Raw genomic sequence first — 20,405 nt, forward strand, 5'->3', positions numbered from 1 at the left:
TTTAGGTATTAAAAAATTAATAATATTTAACAAAAATATAAAATAGACATTTATGACATGTCTGCTTCAGCTGCTTCAACCGAAATTTTACTATTTTCATCCCTAATTAATTACTATAGGTCATTTAAGTATTAATCCATGATTTTACTATATCACCCCTAATTAATTATTATATGTCATTTAAGTATTAAAAATTAATAATATTTAACAAAAAATAAAATACACATTTATGACATGTCTGCTTTAGTTGCTTCAACCATAATTTTATTATTTCATCCCTAATCAATTACTATAAGTCATTTAAGTATTAAAAAAATTAATAATATTTAATAAAAAATATAAAATAAATAAAAAAATGATAAACAAACTATTGAAGTTTTAAATTAACTTGACATCTTATATAAGACCTGTCTAAATTTTTTTCACAACTATTTTTTATATTAATTTTGTTATACCACTTCTAATAAGTTATTTCCTAATTGATTATTATATGTCATTTACGTATTAAAAAATTAATAATATTTGATAAAAAAAAAGTAAAATAGATATTTCTGACATGTTTGGTTCAATTGTTTCAACCGTAATTTTACTATTTTATCCCTAATTAATTATTATGAGTCATCTAAATATTAAAAAAATATTTAATAAAAAAATAAAATAAACAAAAAAAAGATAAATTAATTATTGATGTTTTAAATTAACTTGACATCTTATATGAGGCCTGCTTAATTTTTTTTCACAACTATTTTTTATAGTAATTTTATTGTATCACTTCTAATAAGTTATTATGAGTCATTTAAGACATGTCTACTTTGGGACTTCAATCGTGATATTTGATTCTCTCAAAATTATATCAGTGTCACTTAAATTAAAATAGAAGAAAAAGTATTATAAATTTCAGTAATTAAAAACTTAAATTATTCTAAAAATATAATAGACTATCAATGCTACAAAACTTTGGACAAGGAGAGTTATAAATTATAATGGCTAACAACTTAAAATAGTAAATTACAATATCAAAAAACTATTATAAGTTACAATAGCTAACAACTTAAAATCTAACAACTTAAAATATCTACAAAATATTTAAAATATAATTAATTATCACCTCATGGTGGTCCTGCCAGCTTAGTGGTAAGGGGTATTTCAGTCCTTTCACTAACTACTATATTCTTAACTATTAGATGACATTTGTACAGGTTTACACGTGTCTTAATATTTGCCGACTATGCTGCTTGAGATAAGAACGTACATGAAGCGGTGCTTGTCATTGTTACCAACAAGTTTTAACATCTATGTCCACTTTGCCCATCATCTCTTTCTCTGTTTGCAATTGTATTGTTCTCAATTTCTTCTTACTGTTGCTTGATTCTTAACTTGATTGTTACCTTGATATTTTTCTTCTATGAATTTTATATTTTTGTTGTTGTGGAATCTGTTATCTACTTTTTTCCTTTTTTATTTTTGGGGTATGGTAGTTTAATAGCTTTTCTTTAGCTAATTGGATGTTAATTGCTACTTAATCTTTATTTTTTTTAACAAAGATATTCGTACTACTTACTAATTTACCTTAGCCATGTTTTTCATTTTTGTTCGGTTTGCAAGTTATTAACTTTTGGCAAAGGGGACAAATATTCTATTTCACTAGAAAATCAATTTGCATATGCGAAGCAATTAAAGCAGATTAAATTAATCACAATGAACGATAATCTCTGATTATTTTTTATTGCTGAATTTTCTGAATGTTTTCTTGATTCTTATTTCTTAGATAAAAACATGAGTTTTGTCGAACATATCACTTGGTCGATGGCTTTTGTAGCCATCCGGGAAGTTTCGTAAGATTAACACCATGTTATTTTGATGTGATTCACTATATTTCGGTGGCAATTGATAATCTATTCACATCAATGATTTAGTTTCAAAATAAGAATTGCTCAAGCACAACTGCAACCATTCAAGATTTTGGACATCGTTTTGCGCAAAATGTATGTCTATACCACTAGAAATCATTAGTAAATATTGGCTAAGTGGTGTCTTTTTCCTTTTCTTATAAACATTGAAACAAAAGAGCATATGTTTCTTCAACCTTCAGCTTAGCCAAATATGTGGGAGCTTTGCAATTGAATCTTCTCTATGGAGCACTAATTCTTCATATTACTGTGTGTATAAGGAAGGCTAAAAACTCATGCTCCTACAAATTGTACATTATGTGTATAATGATCAGATAGTTATGTGGTTGACGAAACCAACATAGTACTCTTTTACCAACTGCATCTCTTTATCTGTGTTATAGGAATATCTTGATAAACCTATGATGAATTTACTTTTTTCTATTGATCAGTATTGCTTTTTACCGTAATTACTTCAGTTCTTGCTTTTTGAAAACTTTTCCTGTATTTCAGCGTCGTAGAAAAGTAGATTGATACAGGAAAACTAAGGAAACAAGCTTTCTACTATACAGGTAAGGTCTGCATATATCCTACCTTTTCCATATCCCTCATATTAGACAACACTTAGTATGTTGCCATTGTTTAAACAAAGTCTCAACATATAGGAACATCAGATTAAATGTTAAGTACCAGGTGACCTCAATTTTTTTTAGCTTATACAAATCTGAAGCTTTATATATCTGATCTAACTGGGCTAAAATAACTTCAGTTTTAACACTGTTGCTCCACCAAAATTGGTCTTTAATATCAATTATGTGGCTTTCTAGAAGTTGTTTCGCTATCTGATACTATTGTTTTGTTATTTTGCAGTATAAGTTGATCGAAAATAGAGCAATATGTCTGACCTCTCACCCAGAGATATTTTTTATGCAAGTCCTTATCATATCCATAAAAGGGGTATAGCTCTTCTTTTGTCTAGGTGCTAATATCAGTTGTTACTACTTGTTGGTGTTTCAGCTCCAGCATGACTTCTAAGTATTGTTTTGTCTAACAAATTTAATCAAGGCTTGTATTGATAGTGGGTAAGATCCTTCAGCTTTTAAGGTGTGCATACATGGATGTGGTGCGGAATTTGATCATATAATCAATTTTGAGGTTGATTCCATGGGAGTTGCTATTGGTAATACAACTTCTCCGCGAAGATCAACAATAGAGGAGGTTCAAAATGAGCTTAGGTAATGTTAGCATGCTGCATGATACAAAATTTTAAGAAAGTAAAGGAGCTTTGGAATTTGAAAATCTTAAACTAAAGATATATGAATATACCAAAATGCCCTTTAGTTTTGTAATCATAAACATGTTATGTGGAATATTAAAATTAAAGATGTTGAGAGACTTTTAGGAGCTATTGTTTAGTATGTTCGCGTGACATGTGAATTATATTGAACTTTGGATATATATAAAAAGTCTGCCACCTCAGTTTTACCGCCTCATTCACGATCATGAATCATTTACGACCTTGGAATACACCATGTATGTCAAAACTGGTGCTGGAAAGCATGTACCAACAATTATATTTGTTGATCTTGAACCAACTGTTATTGATGAAGTTAAAAATGCCACCTATCATCAGCTTTTCTATCCTGAACAGCTCATTTCTAGAAAGAAAGATGCTGCTAATAATTTTGCCAAAGGACATTATAATGTTAGCAAAGATATTGTTTATCTTTGCCTTGATCGCATTAGAAAATTAGTTGATAACTACACTTCTTTGCAAGGATTCTTGGTCTTTAATGCTATTGGTGGTGGTACTGGTTCTGGATTATGTTCATTGTTGCTCGAATGCTTATCTGTTGATTATGGTAAAAATTCCAACATTGCGTTTACTATCTACTCTTCTCCCCAGGTGAATACCATATATAACCATGCATCTCTTATTTGTAACAGCAAGATTATTTATGTCTATTTAATTTCAGGTATCCATTACTGTTGCAGAACCTTATAACAGTGTTCTTTCAACTCACTCCCTTTTAGAACACACTGATATGGTTGTTATGTTTACAATGAAGCTATTATGCTTTCATCATATGCCCCTATCATCTCAGTTGAAAACGCATACCATGAGCAATTATCTGTACCTGAGATAACTAATGCAATTTTTGAGCACTCAAGCATGATGGCTAAATGTGACCCAATGCATCAAAAATATATGGCGTATTGACGTAGAGGACGGTTCAATTTATTGACTGGTAAAGATTTTGCACCAATAGCAAGCGTGAGCTACTTGTATCTGAACAGAGTACAGAAAACTTTCTAATGTAGATGCAATCGTGTGATTTTATTTTTTTGGTTTTGGGATTTGAACAAATGCCCAACTGGCTTCAAAAGGCATTTTTCCACTGGTATGTTGGAGAAGGCATGGAAGAGGTAGAGTTTTCTGAAGCCCCAGAAGATTTACTTGCACTTGAAAAAGACTACGAGCAAGTTGGTGCTGAAGGACTTGATGACGAAAAAGATGGTGAAGAATATTAATATAGACCAACAACTTTGAAGATAGTATTACTCTAATACCTTGCATATGTTTTTATTGTTATTTGCTATCAGTTGTTGTCCACAGGGTAATTTGACATTTCTTTCCCTTTAAGTCTGAATTTTTTCAACTATCAGTGATTACCTACATGATAACTTACCATTCATATTACAGTGATTATTCATATTATCATTTAATCTCTACATTGTGATAACTGATTAAGAAAAATATAAAATCTTGACTCAACGGCTCTGGATTATCAGCTGTGAAGCTCTAACTAACGGTTATAAAGTATAGCTATGTTACAATTATTGGGTCCGCGCTAGCACGGGCTCCTACATCTAGTATATATCAAGGAAGGTTGTAAGAATGTTGATGTGGCACCTCTCAATGCTTCCACTCTCATTTTTCTTTTTTCTTCTTTTCTTGATATTTCTCTCTCTATTTCACTATGTAATAATAACATAATAATCTACTATAAAGCATTTGTTATTTTAAAAAAAGTATCTTCATAACTCACATCACTTCATTTTTATAACTTATATTCTTATAATATTCATTATCTTGTGCCTATAATTCTAGATGTTATGATTCTTCTCCTCTCACTCTAATTAGTTTTAATTATATAGTGTTAATTATGAAACAATGATGGGAGATAAAAGTTCAAGAACCTAAGCTATATATAATTCAAACAGTAGGCTTCAACTGTGCATTATAAAATTCTACAACATAAGGATTTTTTAGGCAATTGAAGGGATACAAAACCTCAAAGTTCAACTCAAGTTAATGAGGTTCATATTTTCATTTTATTACTTCGTCTATATGATTAAATTTATCTTGTGATATATGTATATTCATGTTTTAAAGGATATTTTTTGTGTCATCTTCAAACATATTCAAATGAACATGTTTTCAAGGGCAAAAGGTATGGCGATAGTTTTGATAAAAGTTTATATTTTTAAGTCCTACAATTATTTATTAGTTAGGGTGGCAACATTTTTTGTGTCATCTTCAAACATATTCAAATGGACATGTTTTCAAGGGCAAAAGGTATGGCAACATTTTTATCAAAAGTTCATATTTTTAAGTCTTACAATTATTTATTAGTTAGTATCATTTACTAATTTTTAATATTTGTGCTATGTTATTTGTTTCGAGTAGTTGACATGCTTGATGATATTCACTTCAACATTGAATATATTTCTTCTAATGTAATTATAGTCACTCCCTAAATTCATAAGTTTTTTATACTCTTATTTCTTTAATTTTTTTAACTTGTACTTCTTCTATTAGATTTGTTCATGGATTTTTTTTTGTTCACGAATGTGATATTGTGTCACTTTAAAAATTCCTTATGAAATTTGATAAATATAAGTAAAGTTTTTAGGGGCTTTGAACTGAAGGTGATAAAAGAGTTTTAAAATGAGGTGTAGGTGACACAAGTCTTAATTATTAAGTGGAGGTGACAATTATTTTATTATGGATTAAGAAAGTTTGATAAGTTTGAGAATAGCCCAGAAGTTTTTAAATTTACACTTTGATCTAAATATTTACCTAATATAACGAAAAACGAAGAAAAAAAACATCTTTCTCTCTCTTCGCATCCATTGTTGTTTTCTTTCTCTTAGCGATTTTTGTTGTTCATTGTTACTGCTGCTTTATTCATCATCTTCTGCTTTATTATCATCATGTTCTACTTCATTATCATCTTTATCTTCTTCTTGTTGACCATTTGTTGTTGTTGTTGTTGTTGTTGTTGTTACCGCTACTGTTGTTATTTGACCAATTTCTTAGGTCAATTTTTTTTGGTTTAATTTGGTCTTTTATTAAAAAATTAAACCATATTAATGGATCAACCCATTATACAATTAAACATTGTAGGCCTATTTATCTGACCCGGCCCAACCCGTATCCAAAATAACAACAAATATAATCTGTCAATTCCCTAAAATAGATAACTTTCCTAATCCCTAACTCATTCACGTTGCCTTTCACCATTTTTTTCCCTTTTTTTGAATCTAGTTTCTTTCAATTGTTACTCTGGAGAATTGATATTGTACCACCCTCTTGTCGATGCTTCTCCTTCCGACGCACCTTCCACCAGTAAGTATTTTGTCCCTTAATTTGTTGTTGTCTCAACTTAGTATAACTTGGAAATTGATGTTGCTTCTTTTGTGTCTGCTTCCTTTGGTGTATGAGACTCTAAATAGCTTTTTTATCATCTCTGATGGCTCTATTTAACAGGGATAAGCTGCTACTTCTAGGTATGACTCTTCTCCTAGCTTTGTTGTTCCATTTAAGCCTTTTTTGATGCTTGCCTTAATGCTTTCTGCTTGTGCTGCTCAGATCTGGACACGATGATGATAAAGGAAGCATGAATCTCAAAGAATCTCTTTTCTTCTTTACAATCAGGTTTATAAAGTTGAAATCTCCCTCTAAATACTTCGATGACAGTAAAGTAGTTTAGGGTATTGAAAGCATAGTTTGTTCTTGTTGTGTTCTTGTATTGTTCACCATATTCTCTACCTAGCCTAACTTCCCCGGTGCCCTTTATACCTTTAATGGAGTGATTCTCAAATAAGGGCACTGCCATTTATCACTATTAAGAATAGCTTTTCCTTTCTTGTGGAGTTGTTGAAAACTGGTGATAGTGATTACTCCTGAGTCTATTGCTAAATTAACAAGATAATCAGCTAACTGATTTCCTTCCCTATAAATGTGCTGATATATAACTTGCTTATCTTGCAAATACTGCTCTATCTCCTTGACTATGCTAGTAATTCTCTATGGATACTTTTACTTTCCTATTAATCCCTTCTGCATAACTAGATAATCTATCTAAATGATTATCTTATCAAATTGTATCTGTTTACAATTCTTAGTTGCATGTAAAATTGCATTTGCTTCTGCCTGCATACTATCTGTATATTGTTGTGGTCCCGCATTAGCATATAGAGAAGACTCTTGAACAATTTGAGGTCATTCACTAGAGAAGACTCTTGTAGGTTATCTGACCATCAATAGGAGCCTCAGATTTGTTGTTATGTTGTGAATGATTCTCAGACCTATAGTGTTTTTGTTCTCATGCTTCTTCTTCTCCAGAGTTCCCATAGAATGATGCTAGGAAGATCATGATAATAAGATTGCTATTTCACTTGCACCTCAGCTTCCCACCACCTTAAGATAGTACCCTTTAGAGTCAAATCTTGAATAGATATACCTGCAAAAAAAGAAAAATAGGACCAAGTCCTGTTAGCATAAGGTGACCTTCTGCAAACATGTGCAATTGTCTCCACTGAAGGTTCCTCACAACACCAATATTTAGAAGGTCACTGCATCCCCCATCTTCTTGCATTATTATCAACTGGCATTTTGTTTTTCCACAACCTCCATATAAAGAAACATATTTTGAAAGGCAACCCCTTAACCCAAATAAACTTATAAATGTTACTTATATGTCCCTTGTTTTTGATATACTGCCAAGCACTCTTTACTATAAAATCTCTCTTTGGATTCATTGCCCACATTGGGATGTCCTTGCCTTCTCCTGTAGGTGGTTGAACTTTAGTAAGAATATGCTCAGCCAATTCTGGTGTGAACATATTGTTAACTAACGGTTCATCCCATCTACCTTCTCTTGTGATATCCTTGACTTTTTGGTACTGTATATTCTCCTCCTAGTTTTCTTCCATTAAGGAAACTAAATCACCATATCCAGTCCAATTATCTAGCCATAAATTAGAATTGTCTTTCTTCAGCTGCCATACTATCAAATGCTCCACCAAATCTCTGGCAATTAACATTTTTTTCCATACCTGTGAACCCCCTGAACCAGTTTTCCATAGCAGCTGTGTTGGATACTCCTTTCTGCAATATTTGTTGAACATATACTCCTTCCAAATGGAATTTTTTGTCCTAAATGTCCACCAAAGCTTACAGAATACTGATATAGAAACATCAAACAATTTTCTAAATCCTAGTCCTCCTTCCTTTTGTGGTAGACACACATCCTGCCACTTCACCCAATGCTTACCCTTTTCTCTAATTTTACTACTCCAAAAGAATTGAGCAAGAAACTTTTGCATAGCATTAGTACATTTAGAGGTGGATTCGACGCTGATAAACAGTGAATAGGAACACTCTGCAATACATGCTTAATCAATACTACTCTACCTCTATATGAAAAAAAATTTTCTTTCCAATTCTGAATCTTATTTGCTATCCTATTCATCAGCTGGTGATAATATTTTTTTTCTTCCTCATATAGAAAATAGGACAACTAAGATATGTGAAAGGAAAATCTTTTCTCAATATGTCTATAGCAATTTCTGCTAATATTTTCACTCCATTAGAAACCCCTTTTATGCAAATATATTATACTTTTTTCTTTGTTGATCTTCTGCCCAGATACTGCTTTATATTTGTCCAAAATGTTAGATACCAACTACAATGTTCTCACTTTAGCTTTGCATAATATAATTATGTCATCTACAAAAGCTAAGTGATTTAATTTAGGACTACCTCTTGGCATCCCAAACAACTTAAAATCTTTTTCCTGCATTAGTTTCTTCAGATTCCTAGATAGAACTTTAGCTGCAATAATGAACAAAGTAGGTGACAAAGGATCTCCCTGCTTCAAATCCCTAGAAGATTTGAAAAATCTGTTTGGTTACCCATTCAAGAGAATTGAATACCAATTGTTCTCTAACAATCTATACACCATGTCAATAAGCCTTTCAGAGAAACCCATTTTCCTCAACCTTGGTAATAAAAAGCCATTCCACCCTATTATGCCTTCATCATATCAAGTTTCATGACCATATTAGGAGTTTTACCCCTTTTCTCATTTCTAAAACTATTTCCTGCACCACTAAAACTTTCTCAACTATACTTCTTCCCTGAATAAAACCTTCTTGTTCTGGAGATATCAACTGTGGTAACAAGCCTTTAATCTTTTCATGAATAATTCTTGAAAAGATTTTATTCACAAAATTACTAAGAGATGTAGGTCTCATATATGAAAATATATTCACTACTAACTTTTTTGGTAGTAATACAAAATTAGTATGAGTAATGAACCTAAGAAGTTGGAAACCACAAAAGAAAGCAATTACCATTTTATGAATATCCTGCTTTATGATTTCCCAAGCATCCTGATAAAAACCCCCAATAATACCATCAGGTCCCCCTGAACTATTTTTGTTTAAACCCGTTACTACATCTTTAACTTCATCCTTATTAGGAATCCTCAAAATCTCCTTATTCTGTTGTTCATTTACTAGGTTAGGAACTTCATCTAACATAGAAAAATCCTCTGTATCTTCCTGCTTAGTGAACTGATCTGAAAGAAATTAATAGTTGAATCATCTATCTCTTATTCTTCTTCCAGCCACTCGCCCTCTTTATTCTAAATTCTTTTGATTCTTAACCTACTCCTTCTTCCTCTAACAATTGTATGGAAAAATTTTGTGTTTCTTTCTCCATCTTTAAACCATTCATAACCTGCTTTCTGTCTCCAGAACTTTTCTTCCCTCTTCAATTACAAATTTAGTTCAGCTTTAGCCTTACTCAAATTTGCTTTGTTCACTCCACTAGGATTTTCCTTAAATTTCCTCTCTTTAACTTTGATAATATCTTCCAGTGTTGTTATTTCCTGGAATATATTACCAAAAGTTTCTTTACTTTACTTTGACAAAGTTGTTTTCATTTTCTTCATTTTATGCTGAAACACTATGAAAAAATTCCCTTATATCTCTACTGTCCAGTTCTGTTTGATTATTTCCAAGCATGATTCTTCCTTCAACCACTAATTCAGAAATTTGAATGATCGGATAATCTGTTCTCTTTTAGTTCTGCATTGAATTAGCATAGGAGAGTGATTTGATCCACTTTTAGGTAGATTCTTCATATCTAAAAACTAAAATAAACTCTGCAACCTATCATTGTATAACACTCTATCTAATCTTTTAAATATGCATGCTTCATCTGTCTCCCATTCCACTATATATATTTGCTCCCTTTAAATTAAGGTCCATCCAAGTTACACAAATTTATACATTGTCCTGTGTTTCATTGAATGTAATTGGTAATCTGCCCAATTTTTCTTCTGCATTTCTTATGGAATTGAAATCTCCGCCTATTATCCATGGCTTTTGAATATCTGCCATGTATAATAATGATTCCCATAATTCTTGCCTTTCTGTTAAGCTACATTTGGCATATACTAATGTTACAATTAAAGAAACATCAGCATTATGACTTTGTACCTTTAGTGATAATTGTTATTCTTCATCCTTCAGTACACTATATTCCACATTGTCATCCAAGAATGCCCATATCTTACCGTTTATATTTACCACTGCATACCTCATCCCCAATCTTCTTCTGTACTCCTCTATTGTCTGCTTATCTTGAAAAGGTTCCATAATCCCTATAAAATAGAAATGATGCCTTCTGTGCATTGTGATTAATCTAGTAAATGCTTGTTTTGTATTGACAGGCCTTATATTCTATATTAATGTATTCATGATTTAATCTTAGAAGTATGGCTCCTTGTAAGAATTGTGGTTGAGGTTGCATTACTCCCCTTATTTTTTTTTTGTTTTCCCTGTCTACTCTTCTGATGCTCTATATGCTTTGGTGATAAATTTGCATCTTGAGCTATATGTTTGATATTATCTTCCAAAGTATTTACATCCATGTCTTTTTTCTTTTCATTGCAGGTCTCCAGTAGCTTATCTGAAATAGCTAAAGGGGAAATCCCTTCAAGCACCATCATGTCATTTGTTTCTCCATGCCACAACTGTAATTGCTTCTCTTTTTCATCCTTCTTCAAACCTTCATTGGTACCCTTATTTTATTTCTGAGCACTCTCATCTTGCTGATCATCCTTTTGCTGATTCTCTTTTTCCTTGTCACTCTTATTATTTCTTGGCTCCCCCTTTTCCGCTTCTTGAATATTAACCTTTCCAAAACTTTTGTTAACCCAGTCTTTAGTACTGAGTTCTGCTACTTCTGCATGGTCTTTCTTCTGTTCTTCTATGTCTATAATTGTTGGGACATTCACTTCTTTTTGATCTTCTTTGTCCTTTAAGGCATTAAAAGAATTGGACATTTGAAGGTCCTCATCCTTATTTTTATTAACCTCTCCTAGAATCTGACCAGACCTATCCTTTCTGTATTTATTCTTCCTTGTAAGCCACTGAAACTTATTATTGTTTTCTCTTTCAAAGTTATTCTGATGCTGAGGTTGCTGATTCTTTTGTTCACTAGATTCCTTATTCATGGTGTTTTCTTCTGTCTCTTTACTCTCCTCTTTCTTCTTTTCATATAATTTCGGGTGAAGTTTCCAACAACTTCCCTCATCACGCCCTTGCAGACAACAATCTTGACAATATTTAGGCATATAATCATGCTGAATCTTTATCCATTAGACTTTATTTCCCCAGTAAGATCATTCTCTTCATTTATTCGTATCCTTTGTGGTAATGTTGCAAGTAAATCCACCTCAACTTTAACTCTTGCACAACTAGGACTAATGTGGCTTTTTGTAGCTATGTCTGCTTTGAGTGGCCTCCTTACTGCTGCTGCTATTGAGAAGATTTCGTCTTTTGCAAAAAAATTTGGAGGAAGATCTGGCATTGAAATCCATGCTACTGCTATTGAAGTTTCAACATCAGCTTCAAACCATGGATCCCACTTCAAAATTCTCATTTGCCAATATCTCTCCCTCGAATTGATGTAAAAGGCTGTTGTCGATAAACATAATCTTCTAGCATCTCTAGACTTATTAATATATGTCTTTCATCCATTACTCCTATAGTACATTGACCTTTGATTCCACACTGGTTAGGAATCATTTTTCTCAGTACATCGATGTGAGGGTTGCCATACAAAAATTTTCCTATAATCGCATATTGAAGTTTTTCTTGTATGATTAAGTTTTGAACTTCGGACAATTTACACGTAATATTAGGTTCCCTATGCAACATTACTATGGTTTTTGGGGGAACCCTAATACTAGAGTTACACACTATTTTTGGCTTCAATAGATTTGCAAACTTAGGAATATTATTCATCTTTTACTACTTATTTATTGTTTTCTCTAAACTACGCTTACTAATGTCATCCGGTGGGAGTGTCCCACCGGCTAAAGTGGCTATATTGGCCGAAAAATGACAGTCATTGACGACGTGTAAGGTTTGTTTTGTACATCACTTTCCACTTTGACATTACTTCATAGGAGACTTTGGTAAGTCAAATTATGATTTTTAGTTGGATTTGTCATTTAGGTAACTGCTATTGTGCTATTTTTCCGACAATGGATAGAACCTGATCATGAATCCAACATAAGATCCATCTATTTAAATAGATAAATCATTTGTTGCGACAGATGAGACATCTTGTTCAACGGAAGACTGATATATTAGATTCATGTTTATGGTTCTATAGGCCGTAACATGAATCAAACAGATGGGTCATCTATTGCAATAAATGATTTATCTGTTTAAATAGATTAGTTATCAAGTGCAACGTGATAAATATCTGTTGCACCAGATTATTAAACTATTGCAACAAAACCTAAACTCGATTTTAACAGATGTGTTGTCTGTTGCAATAGATTATTAACCTGTTATAATAGAACCTGAACTCGATTCCAACAGACGGTAAATATCTATTGTAGCATATTAGTAACCTGTTGCAATAGAACCTGACCTCGATTCTAACAGATCGTCTTCTGTTGCAACAGGAAAGTCATTTGTCATAACAAGTTAATTTTATGTTGCAACATGTCACTCATCTATTTGACTCAGCTTCAAAGGTGCCTCAGTACTGTAACATTAATCCTAATAGATATATAATCTATTGCAACATATGATTCATCTGTTACAACAGAAGACTTATCTGTTAAAATTAGCTTCAGGAGAGTAACATGAAACCCAATAGGTAAGTAATCTGTTGCAACTGATTACACATCTGTTGGGATTCATTTACGACACTGTGAAATCACTATTAACTTTTTTTAACAAATGATTTTATTTAGGTACCACTAATGGAGGGATCAATAACAATAAGGGAGGATTGTCATGATCAATGAATCGATAAGAGCAATCAATATGTATGGCATTGGAACGAGGGTGAAATGCTAGAGACGATAGCTATGACAGTCCAAAGTGATGTTTTGTATGATTATTTTGTGAACTTAATCATCAGTTATTGTGGAATGAATTATTAATCAAAAGAACTCATCATTAGCTATATACACAGCTCCTTTGAAAATTAGAGGGTACTGCCTTTTAAGATAACCGATTAGGATTGGTTGCATGCTTATCTTAGTAATTCATCCAGGTCGGTGTTAAGGGTGTACGTAAATGAAAAGATGAGAGAGAATGAGAACCATAACGTAGAAGAAGAACAACAACAAGACATCTTTGATGATAGGTTGGATGATCTAGACATGAATATTTCAGATGAAGATCAAACACTTACGCTCATTGATGCGACCAATACAATAGTAGTTCTTCTCAATCGACACAATCTGGAAATCTTTAAGACGATGGGATCGACTTTTTTATTGGAATGTCATTCAAGGACAAGAATGAAATATCTATCACTTTGTTTATTTCTTGCTTGAAAAAAGATTTCAGAAGGAAGAAGGTGATTAATTTGAGCAGTGTCTTTTGCTTCAAATGTGCTAATGTGAACTGCAAGTGGTGGTTGAGAACAGTGAAGTATGTAAGTTCTGACAGATTCATTATTCATAAGCATGAAAAGCATCACACATGTGGTTCGGAGCATATCTCGAGCTAAAATCCTCATGCCATGGTAAAGGTCCTTGGTGAATATTTCAGAAGTAGTTTCCTCGATGGCAAAGACCCTTCAACAAGGGTTATGGCCAATCAACTCCTTATGGAATTGGGTGTCCTGGTTAGTTATTGGAAGATATATATGGCCATAGGGATTTCCAAAGACTTGGTTAGGGGGACACACGAGCATGGATATGCAATCCTGGAGGCCTACCATTACATGATTGAGTCCACAAATCCCAAAAGTAAGACCACATTGCATGTTGATGAAAATGGAAGGTTCAAGTACTTTTTTGTATCCTATGGTTCTTGGATTCAAGGTTTTCAACATTTGAGGAAAGGCATAGTTGTCGACGGTACCTTTTTAAGGAGCAAGTATAATGGAGTTCTGTTAGCCGCGGTGGCACAGGATGTAGAAAATCACATCTTTCCTGTCACTTTTTGTGTAGCGGACAAGGAATGTGATTCCTTTTATAGATTTTTTTGAACAACTGAGAAGCTGCGTCGAAGATACCAAAGAGTTGTATTTTGTTTTGGATAGGTATCTAAGTATTCCAAAGAAGGGTTTAATTTTCTTCACTTCAGCTTACTTTGTTGTTGCATCAGGCATCTTGGAGAGAACATTCAGACCAACTATCACAACGAAAAGACCGTGGCCCTTTTTTATAGAGCAACTAAAACATCTAGTAGAGAGGAGTTTTTAGACCATTTCAATCAAATAAAGGATGTGAATCCCAAGGTAGCAGAACTTCTCATACGTGTCAATTTTGAGAGATGGAGCCGGGTATTCTATCCAGCAGATAGGTATATTCTTATGAATTTAATATCTTGTTTGAGTTACAAGTTTAGCGTGATGTCGTAATAAGTGATTCTTTTGTGTAGGTACAATATTATGACATCAAACATAGCTGAATCGGTGAATTCATTATTTGGAAAAAAAAAGAGAATTTCCCATCAAGGCTATGTTTGAAGTAATAAACAAGAAGTATGACCGATTTTTTAACGAAAGACATGTGCAGTTCAAGGGACCAAAAAGAACCCAATTTGCTCTCGAAATCAAAAAAATAACATCAACGAACGTTAGTTTGGGGAATAGGTTATTAGATCATAAAATAGCAAATTACAAATTCAGTATCACCAGTCATGGTGATGTTTCCACGGTCGATCTTCAAACAAGATCTTGTACATGTAAAGTTTTTGACTTGGACAAAATACCCTGTCCACATGCCATGGCAGCGCTTCGAGCTCAATACGGTCCAAAATATGGACATAAAGTTTACGAGCACTCCTCTCAATATTATTTTGTGGAAGAATATGAAATGGCATATAGTGGGCATATTACTCCGATGCCTCCCAAAGAATCTTGAGTTGTTCCTACAGAGATTTTGGGGAGACTAATACCTCCTCCATATATTTATCCAAGAACTATCTAATCGAGAATAAATCCATGTAAGAGGAGGTGTGGAGTCGAATAATCATTTTCATCAAGAAGAAACAAGTGCTCCGTATGTAAGCACGCTGGCCACAAAAGAACTACATGCCCGGATCGTAATCCACCATGATCGTTGTAATTGCAGAAACTTGTGTAGTTGTTTGTTGTGGACTTTTATATTTTTAACTCATTGTTATGAACGTAATGTTATCATTTATTATATATGAATATCTTTTTTAATAACTTGTACATTGTTTTGCGGAAATTTTGACTTTTTGAGAGTCGCCACTTAATTTTGAAAAGGAATTAAGAAACCTTTAGAGAGTTACTTCAAACGATTCAAAATAGAAAAATTGTTTTAAGTTTTGAAGATTCCGAGTAAGTGGTTCCTATTAACATTTTAGGAAGGTGTTAGGCACCTAAAACGTCCGCTAACTTGCGGTTATCCAGACTGTTTGAAAATATCTTTTGATTAACTTCTGAAAAGATTAATTTGTTGAAAAAGTGATTTGATTTTTTTTAATTTTTTTTAAAAGACTTGTGTAAAATAGATTTAGGTGACTTAGTAGGGATTTTAACTAAGTCTAAATAAAATTAATAAACAAATAAACACATTAAAGGGGAAGGGAGGAGAAAGTAAAGGATTTAGGCCATTGAGCCCAAATCAACGAGACCTATCCTAGTCTAGTTGGGCTTCCGACCCATTTCACCTGTCCTAAACTATTTTTTAAGCCTTTGGCTCGAGTCTTGATCTACCTATATTAAATACAACTTTGGCTTTGAGGCCGAAATGAATGAATAAATAAATAACTAAATGAATAAATAAAAAGAAAACAATAATAAAAATTGAGACTTTTCAAGTCTCTTAGTGACCTCATCAATGAGTTTTGACCCGTTTTCCTTCTTTGTCTATCTTCTAGCACCCACACGCCATGTAGTGGACCTTGGGTTTAAACTTCAAACTTGACTCGAAGGGGTGAGCCTTATTTATCCATTACGAAATGCAAAAGGAGAGGAGTTCATTTGGACTCGAGACATTTTTTTGCATGCAAAGAAAAGATAAAGAAATTAATATATGTTCAAGGCATAAAAGTTACATATTTCAAAGTAAAAGAAACTATCAAGAACCAATTTTTGAATGACAAGAATAAGCACACTTTCACAAGAATGAGAATCAACAAATAAAAAATGCAGAGCAAAGACACTCATTTACATGCCTCATGATTTATGTTCATATTAAGAATGAATAAAGGTAAAGGTAAAAGTAAGAAGGACATATTCAATGAATTAATGCGAGAAACAAACAACATAAGCTTAATAAAGTAAAGGGATGAGGCAACCAGAAAAATACTCATGATTTCTAGAATTGAACAAACATAGACACCAATCCATATAACAAAAGAAAATAAAGGCTAACTTTTCAAGAAATAGAATCTTTAAATTTCAATTAAGGCGACACTAATGAAAATTCATACATATAAATTACAACCAACATCTTATTGAGAAACGTGTAACGACCTATGATTTTTATTTCTAAGAAATCGTTGATTCTCTTTTGATATTATGAATAAAAGAGAGACATGAATCAAATCTTTATATTCACAAAGAGAACATATAACAATCCAAAGGGAGTAAGAAAATTAGAATAAAAGTTAGCATTTTCAAAAGTGAAATATCGTTTCACAATCATACTATGCATGACTCGGAAATATCTAAATAATTGTATTTAGTCAAAAAAATTTGAACTTTCTCATCATTTTGACAAATTTAAAAACATGAGAAAAAAAATAAACATCGTGGATGAAAAATAAAGCTATCACTTCATCTCTCATACGAAGATTTTGGAGATCCCTCAAAATAATTAACAAGCAAATGACAAATTTTTGATTTAATCAATTACTCTTTTTATTAAGGCGAAACAAACAATAGTAACTATTTTTTCAACATAAAAAAAAGCAACTTTACATGCTAAAACAAATATATCGGCCAACAATAAATTTAAACAAGGCATGAGTTCGCCTTTGAGCAAAGATCAAAACTTTATACATGACAATCAAAGAATAAGTCAAAAGGCAAAACAATCAATATTAACCATTCTTTTCAACATAAAGAAAATAACTTTACATGCTAAAAACAAATATATCTACCAATAATGAGTTTAAACAAGACATGGGTATGTCTTTTCAAGTAAAGATCTAAACTTTATCCAAAATAATCAAAGAAGAAGGTCAAAAGGCAAAAAAATTAATATTAAATATTTCTTTTCAACATACAGAAAATAACTTTACATGCTAAAAATAAACATATTCAACAACAATGAGTTTAAACAAGACATGATTTTATTTTTCAAGCAAAAATCTAAACTTTATCCAAAATAATCAAAGAATAAGGTGAAAAGGCGAAACATTCAACATTAACTATTCTTTTCAACATAAAGAAAATAACTTTACATGCTAAAAACAAATATAGCCAACAACAATGAGTTTAAACAAAGCATAAATACATCTTTTAAGCAAAGATTGAAACTTTATCCAAAATAATCAAAGAATAAAGTCCAAAAAGTCACATACAACTATTGCTAGCTCATTTTTATATCATGAACATGAAAATAATTAGAATATTGATACCACAACGTCCTAGGGCCTTCAAGGTCATCTACAACATACAATCCCAGCAAACAAAATTATATCTACGAACTACGAAGAAAAAAAAGATGAAGAAAAAAAATGATAATAAAAACTAAAATAAAAAAAAAAAGAAAAAGGTGTGTTTACCTTTTGGGGAGCAACAAAATGAGACTACGAGCTTCGTCGGAATCAACATCGCCGGCAACTCGAAAATTTTGATTAGCTGACCAACTCTATGAAACAAACATTTTTACTAAATAAAAATAACTATTTTGCTTAAAAGGACTTTTTCACCTTTCTAGCCTTTTTTTTTTTTCTTCCTTTTTCCCCCTTTTTATCAAAGTAGTGGTAGTATTTATAGGAGAGAATGAGATTTTTTTTCCTCTCTTCCACCAATGTGGGAGAAAAGTATTTATAGGAAAGGATGAAGATTAATGTGGGAGAAAAAGCAATTAAGGGTGTTTTTGAAATTTTAAAATTGAAGATAAGGTGAGGTGGAAGATAATGTGGTGAAAAATTGTACAATATAGTGCAACTTTTGAATTTCAAAATTGGAAAAAGACAAAGTTGGGGGGGAAATAGTACAATGTAGTACAATTTAAAATTATTCTTTTGTGGAATTAGATAGAAATTATGAGAGTTTTTGGGAATTTTGGGGTTATTTAAAATATAACCCCAATTGGAATTTAAAATTTAGTTATATTAATTTAATTTTGACCAAATTACAAATCAATTGATGGATTGCATTACACTTATGGCCAATTTGATTTCAATTATGGCCAAATCTAATAGATTGACTAAATTAAATTGAAATTCGATGCGAATTAATACTTCCTTTAATCCCGGGCTTCTTGATTTTATAAAATCAAACACATATTTATCCGAATAAATTATTTTTTGAGAGTAAATATATTTAAATCAAAATTTTAATCATTTGAATCTATAAGCCTTGATTAAAATCTGATATTTTAAAAAATAAATATTTAAGTAACAAAATTATAAAATCTCGTATAATTGAATACGATAAATTATAATCACTACTTAAAATGATAAAATTACGTACAAATATATTTAATAAATTTTTATTCGAATGAAATAAATATTTTAATTTTATTAAAAATCAGTGAAACTCAGGATTAAATTTAGTCGCGGAGGGCAAAAATTAGGTGTCAACATGCATCAATAAAAAGAGGTAAAACATGAACTAATATAATACAGTAGACCACAATTATTCTCAACAGATTAACTATCTATGGCAACAGATGGACATTTGTCGAAAGAACACAACACAGTTCCATCAAACTGGAATATTTTCCTCCAACAGATGACAAATCTATCGCAATAGATGGATAATCTGTTGATAGAAATCCAACAAATGATCAATTTATTCCAACACATGGTCCATCTGTTGAAAGAAGTCAAAAGACAAATTTGTTATTGCTACTAGATTCAAAATTGCTCCTTACCTCCAACCGTCGACATGTTAACACTAATATGTATATTTAGAAGAAATAGACTGAATGAAAATTGAATAATAATTAAAAAGCCAAAGTCGACTAAAAATAAAATTTTCACTAAACGAAAAATAAAATACATTAGGTATAGATTCGATATAGAAAAATTAAAATACATACGCTAAAATAAAAAACACATTCTAATTCTAATTATCATCATCATCATCATCATTAATGACAGCCAGCCAATCAATTTGCAGTAGTAGGCCCTTATCAGCCTCTGTATCTCTCTGAACATCATCTCTCTCACGGCGACCAACTCCCTCTGCAGGTCATTAACCTACCTTTGAAGTTCCTACAGTGTGTCGCGCAAAATAGCAATGTCCCAAAAAGGATCAGTCATATCTAGAACAAGCATGAATCGATAAATGTAAAGAAAAAAAGACCAAATATAATACAATGTATACTCCCAACTGGTAGATTTACACCAAAATAAAAAAACTTACCTCAACAAGAAAGGAATATGCTCTTTGAAGAGAAGTGGTTAAAGATGTCACACGAAAAGAAATAATGCAAGAAATAAATAAAGTTTAGTAGAATGAAGATTAAGTAGGGATCTATTTATAGAGGATTGAATCTAGATATGTCAGGATAAAAGGCACGACTG

The 20,405-nt window shown here is 31.9% G+C and overlaps 1 long non-coding RNA gene and 1 pseudogene across 2 annotated transcripts; both read left to right on the forward strand.

Annotated features, from left to right (window-relative positions):
- Positions 1–3,420: 3,420 nt before the first annotated feature.
- Positions 3,421–4,110, forward strand: LOC107858330 (annotated as a pseudogene).
- Positions 4,111–6,367: 2,257 nt separating this feature from the next.
- On the forward strand, positions 6,368–13,480 carry LOC107879824. 2 transcript variants are annotated; one of them, XR_007052606.1, is made up of 5 exons: positions 6,368–6,522; positions 6,664–6,683; positions 6,766–6,831; positions 11,142–11,223; positions 13,463–13,480. It is a non-coding gene; the product is annotated as an uncharacterized LOC107879824 (long non-coding RNA). The 2 variants fall into 2 exon arrangements; XR_001677122.2 differs by lacking the exon at positions 13,463–13,480 and adding an exon at positions 11,973–12,352.
- Positions 13,481–20,405: the final 6,925 nt, after the last annotated feature.

The sequence above is a fragment of the Capsicum annuum genome, chromosome 1 (assembly GCF_002878395.1).
Source record: "Capsicum annuum cultivar UCD-10X-F1 chromosome 1, UCD10Xv1.1, whole genome shotgun sequence".
Lineage (NCBI taxonomy): Eukaryota > Viridiplantae > Streptophyta > Magnoliopsida > Solanales > Solanaceae > Capsicum > Capsicum annuum.